The 5,000-nt window shown below is 50.8% G+C and overlaps 1 protein-coding gene across 6 annotated transcripts in view; it reads right to left on the bottom strand.

Moving 5' to 3' along the window:
- LOC135105840 (serine/arginine repetitive matrix protein 1-like) overlaps window positions 1-5,000 on the bottom strand; it is a 112,810-nt gene that overhangs the window by 76,633 nt on the left and 31,177 nt on the right. Inside the window, exon 1 of one of the 6 annotated variants that reach the window (XM_064014451.1) lies at window positions 1-672. This exon is cut by the window's left edge and continues 229 nt beyond it. The exons of the other annotated variants lie outside the window; for them this stretch is intronic. The gene's annotated coding sequence lies outside the window, so the exon portion shown is untranslated. Of the gene's footprint in view, window positions 673-5,000 lie in introns of those variants that run through there. 6 annotated transcript variants of the gene reach the window in all.

Genomic DNA, 5,000 nt, shown 5'->3' with positions numbered 1-5,000 from the left:
TGCCTGTCCAGCGTGGGGGGTGCTGCCTCGTTCGCAGGCGGCGGGGGGCGGCGCGCCCGGGGGACCCAGGATGCCTCGCCTTCCAAGTGATGCCGGTGCCTCGGCGGGTGATGTGAGGGGTAGGGCGATGCCCCTGGGGCCCCGGGCGTGGTGCTGAGGGCGGCGGGGGCTGGCGCGCCGCCCGCCAGCAGCAGAAGGACTCCGAGGAGGCAGCCGCGACCCGCCCACCACCCAGGGCACATGTCCAGCGTGCTGGGGCGGCCCGACTAGTGGGACCCAAGGCTCTGGGGGCCACACGGGAGCCGCCACATGGCTCTACACCTGACCACTAATCACTCCACTCTCTGCCCTACTCCACACCACCGACAACATGATCCTGCTGAGTGCGCCGTCCCGTGTTCGCGCCGCAGCTGCACACCAACGACTGGCCGCCCTCCGCCGCCCCGCCCGGCCCCCGCCACTCACCCGCGGACCCCGCCAATCCCGGCACCACAACCTTGGGGGGGCGTGTCCGGCCGCCTCCCGCCCACTGGCCAGCACCTCCCCTCGCTGCAAACTCCTCGCTGCCCTTCCTGCAAACGCCAACATGAAGGGCGCCATCAAGGACCTACGGGAGCGTCGTGAGGCCCTCCAGACGGCATGCGGGTCTTCTGTGTGTCGGCCGAGAGGGCGACGGGGGAAAGGGGAGGGGGGGCTTGGCGGCGGAGCACGTGGTGTGCATGTCAAGCGGCATCCTGCGGCCCCCTTGCCACCAATCCCCACCCCCCCGTTGTGAATGGACGTGGCCATCTTCCATCCCCATTTGCCTCTCTCACTCTTATTTTCCTGATCAATGTCCCGCATCCCTGCCTCCCGCTGCCTGCCACCCGCCACCCTCGCCTCGGCCATCACGGCACCGCACACCTGCACACCACCTGGCACCCTCACCCCCTCGCCCCCTCACCCCCGCCCTCTGGCACCCTGCTCACCTGCTGCTGCGGCCGGCTACTACCACCACCTCCTCCATGCCCTACCTGTCATCCCACCGCCCCACCATACCACCACACCTGCTACACCCGTCGCCCTCATCCACCCAGCCACACCTGACGCCGCGCTGATAAACACAGGTAAACACAAACTTCATCAAGACAACGGGTGGAGAGAGAGAGAGAGAGAGAGAGAGAGAGAGAGAGAGAGAGAGAGAGAGAGAGAGAGAGAGAGAGAGAGAGAGAGAGAGAGAGAGAGAGAGAGAGAATAAGAATCAACATAATAAATCAACTTCAGGGCTCAAGAGGAACAAAAATAAAGCGGCGAAGCGTGAGGAAGGATTTTTTGGGTGGGACAGCATGACAAGACGGGGAGAAGGGGCAGGGGTGGGGACTAGAGAAGGGAGAGGAGGGGGGAGGAAAGGAAGATCTACGCAGTTAGGTCACGGGGGCCGGGTCAAGAAGTGAGGATGGGGGGGGAGGGAGAAGAAGGGAGAAGGGAAATGTATATACACTGTTGTTAAGAAGAAATGAAAGTTGTGTGAGGCGATGGAAGAGGAGGAAGGGGAGGAAGAGGAGACGGATAGCAGGAGTGGAAGGTGAAGAAAGGAGGTGGATAGGAGGAGTGTTAAGTGAGGAAAGAGAAGTGATGCTGAGAAATGGTGAGGAGGGAGGGAGGGAGGGAGGGATAGGGTGTGTAGGAATGGGGGAATGGGGTGGAAGGAAGGAAGGGGAAGGAGGAAGGAAAGAGGATTGGGAACGTGAAAGGATATCACTTGTTAGGTTACATCTTACTTCTCTTGGTAAATTGAGGAGTGGGAAATGAACGCAATGTGATAAATGATGACTGACAGATCGGTTGCGTTAAGCCGAAGAATAATAACTGGAGAGAACTGAAAAAAAAACAAGGAAACATAATAAGAAATTAATAAATACATGTAATAAAAATGTCAACTAAAGATCATAAAAAAAAAAAGACCACTGGATCAAGAGAAAAAGAAAAAAAACGAAACGATGAAAGACAAACGAAAGAAAAGAATAAACATGAAACAAATAGACCTAATGTTCAAACAGATGGCGACAGTGTAGGCTGTGTGTGTGCGTGTGTGTGTGTGTGTGTGTGTGTGTGTGTGTGTGTGTGTGTGTGTGTGTGTGTGTGTGTGTGAATTGTTAACGAGGATGACCAATGAAGTAGTCAGGCACAAACACACACACAGAGAGCAAGACAGACAGCACAGTTGCGCCACACTCGCTGCTGCGGCGAATCAATCAGGCAGTCACGTAATCAATCAGTCAATCAATACAGACACTACAGAAAAGGACAGACGCCGCGGAGGTCATCAGGAAATCTCAGGACTCCGTTATGAACACTCACACGCTGGGGAGAAGAAAAAAACAAGGATAAAAACAACAGCAGCAGCAACAACAACAACAACAACAACAAAAACAAGTTACGAATACGTTTATATACAGAGTTCGTACATTTCACTTTAAGTTTAGTATCGACGCAAGCAGGCTGACGTATATTCTTTCATTTCATCACTACAGGCTGGCAACACGAGAAGACGCAGACGTGGCGCTTTCGTTAACATAGCAGCAGCAGCAGCAGCAACAGCAACAGTAGTAGTAGTAGTAGTAGTAGTAGTAGTAGTAGTAGTAGTAGTAGTAGTAGTAGTAGTAGTAGTAGTAGTAGTATCAATACAAACTAACCCGAATTAAACTTTCCTTTTTAGCATTACAGCCAAACAAACCTCCTGCAACAATATGAGCAGAAGCGGTGTATTGGTTTTGGTAAAGGTAGTAGTAACAGCATCGACTAACCAACTAACTAAACAACCTATACTGACCCATTCCTTTTATCACCACAATCACACAAACGTTAGACAGCAACACGAGTAAAAACAAATGCAATGAGTTGGTGATAGCGGCGGTAGTAGTGGTGGTGGTGGTTGGTGGTGGTGGTGGTGGTGGTGGTAACAGTAGTAAAAGCGGTACCCCTGAACTTTACATATCAAGAGCCCATGCATGCTTCCCTCTGAGACGTCTTTCTTCCTGCAGCAATGTGAGGGTCGTCCAAGTAATTACGGGGAGCGGGGTGGCGGGGCGATTCCTCAGTTACTCTGCTGGGGAGGCGGGAGGAACAGGGACGGGAAGGAGGGAAGGGAGGGGAAGGACAGGGCAATTGCTGCTATGAGGGAGGAGAGGAGGGTGGGGTGAGGGCTGGAGGAGGCACAAAGGAAGGGATGAGAGGACAGGACAATGCTGGACACGTGGGCTATGTAAATACTACAGCTTCGCAGAACGGTTACTGTGATGTGGTGTGTGTGTGTGTGTGTGTGTGTGTGTGTGTGTGTGTGTGTGTGTGTGTTTGTGTGTGTTAGACTGATCGGTACTGTAGGTATGCACTTCTGTATGTATGTATGCATGTACTGTAAGTACTTATGTATGTATGTATTTATGTATGTAAGTATGTATGATGAGCAATGCTGAGTGTTTGGTACCAGAGTTTAATGTTTTTTTGTAAGGGTAAATAGAAGTTAATTCTTATTTTTGTTCGCATATTCTCTCTCTCTCTCTCTCTCTCTCTCTCTCTCTCTCTCTCTCTCTCTCTCTCTCTCTCTCTCTCTCTCTCTCTCTCTCTCTCTCTCTCTCGGGATAATTCACGCCACATCTGGCGAAACTAATAATATAAGAAGATAACAACGGTTGCCGTGTGGGGTCGTGTGTGTGTGTGTGTGTGTGTGTGTGTGTGTGTGAGACAATATACAGATTATCCCAAACATCTCTCCTTTCCTCGTAACGCTTCCTCCTTCCCTTCTCTCATTCCTAATTGGGCTCTCTCCCTTCCCTTCACCTTCCTTCCCTTCCCTTCTCTTCCCTGTACCTTCCCACTCCTTATCTACATCCTGTCCGTCCTTCCTCTGTTCCCTCTCCCTCTCAGACTCGCCTCACTTTTTACTTCCCCATTCCCTTTCCTCTCCCCTCCCATTACTGTCCATCGGGTTATGATTGTGTTGCCTCCTCGCCCCCTCGTCCCGTCTTGCCCCGCCCCGTCCCGCCCCCTGTCAGTCCGGCCTCCTTCCTCCTTTGCTTTTAACGTCCTGCCACTGAAACCTGCTTGTTCGCCCTTAAATGTTATGTATGCCTGTCTTGAAGCCTTCCCTCCCCTCTCCTCTTCCATTCCTACTTCCTGCCTTTTTTTTTTATCTTCATCTGGTCATTACAACGGTCTTCCTGCTAACTGCTTTATATCTATCGTGGTCAGTTGGAGTGGTGGTGGTGGTGGTGGTAGTAGTAGTAGTAGTAGTAGTAGTAGTAGTAGTAGTAGTAGTAGTAGTAGTAGTAGTAGCAATTCTAACACTGAAAACCTCACCAGCACTCGTTCCCCTGCAGCATCTCCTCTTTCCCTCTGATGAAAATAACACCTTTCCTTCATCCCCTCTCCCTCTCATCTCCTCCCCATTCCCTCTATTGGCTGGACGCACACCTCCTCCCCTCCCCTCGGCCATTCACGCGCACAATGGTGGTTTCTCGTGTCCTCCTGAGGCTCGTGTCCACATCAGCTCCCCCACGATCAATAACAAATACTCCTGCAGCATAATAATACTCGTATATTCTTCCCGGGCAATACTTCCTGTAGACGTTCAGTAAAGGTTTGCTGTAGTGATAGGTTTTTGTGATGTAGTTACTTATTTATTAATTAATTTAGCTTGTTAGGTAGTTAGTTAATAAGTTAGTTAGCTTGTCAAGTCAGTCAGTCAATCACTTAGTTACATTATTTGCTAGTAAGTAAGAAAGTAAGTAATTTAGTAAGTTAGTAGTAAGTTAATTATTACGCAAGTTATTTACATTTTTCTTATATTTCCTGCTTTCTTTCTTGATCTATTTTTTTTTATTTTCCCTTTTTTCATTGTTGTGTGGTGAGAATGGACCACTGTGCGGGAGCCTGCCATGAGACCACGAGCTGCCTTCAACAGAGAGGTCCCCCAGGACGTGTGTCTGCCTCCCTCCCCATTCCATTACTGGGACTGGATG

The sequence above is a fragment of the Scylla paramamosain genome, chromosome 12, assembly GCF_035594125.1.
Source record: "Scylla paramamosain isolate STU-SP2022 chromosome 12, ASM3559412v1, whole genome shotgun sequence".
Lineage (NCBI taxonomy): Eukaryota > Metazoa > Arthropoda > Malacostraca > Decapoda > Portunidae > Scylla > Scylla paramamosain.
Note: the sequence above shows the minus strand (reverse complement) of the source record. Positions and strands in the feature narration are given on the sequence as shown.